The following is a 484-nucleotide window of genomic DNA, read 5'->3' as shown; positions in this document are numbered from 1 at the left end:
TCGCCTCATTGGTTGCTGAATCACTTCTTTCACCGAAAAAAAATACTTTAAAACGATGACGAGGCTCGCTCCGACAGATCCCGGAGTTAGTGGATTCTTAGCGCATGACGTCATCGCTCCCTATAGAGATGCGTTCGTATCTGACGCTGAGATGCCATATTCATAAGGGAATAAAAGTCTGTCATGTGTGCATTACCGTTTCCATTTACGTCATTGCCTGTGAGTTAAGTTCATTTACTGTCGGTTAACGAAGTAATTTATATTGTTTCAAAACATGCTATCCACTCAGTCGCGTCGCGAAATCACAACATACAAAACCAACATTCCAGTAACGAAAATAAACATATATATAACACAAAAGGATAATAAATCGAAAGAGGACTGAAGCAGTTACTAGACAGTCGTGAGTTATCAAGAGCTTGAAGTCCATGGAAAGCGGGTCACGTACGGTTGCCAACGACCATCAGATTTGTTCGTTGCTCAG

This window comes from Penaeus monodon, chromosome 31, assembly GCF_015228065.2.
Source record: "Penaeus monodon isolate SGIC_2016 chromosome 31, NSTDA_Pmon_1, whole genome shotgun sequence".
NCBI lineage: Eukaryota > Metazoa > Arthropoda > Malacostraca > Decapoda > Penaeidae > Penaeus > Penaeus monodon.
Note: the sequence above shows the minus strand (reverse complement) of the source record.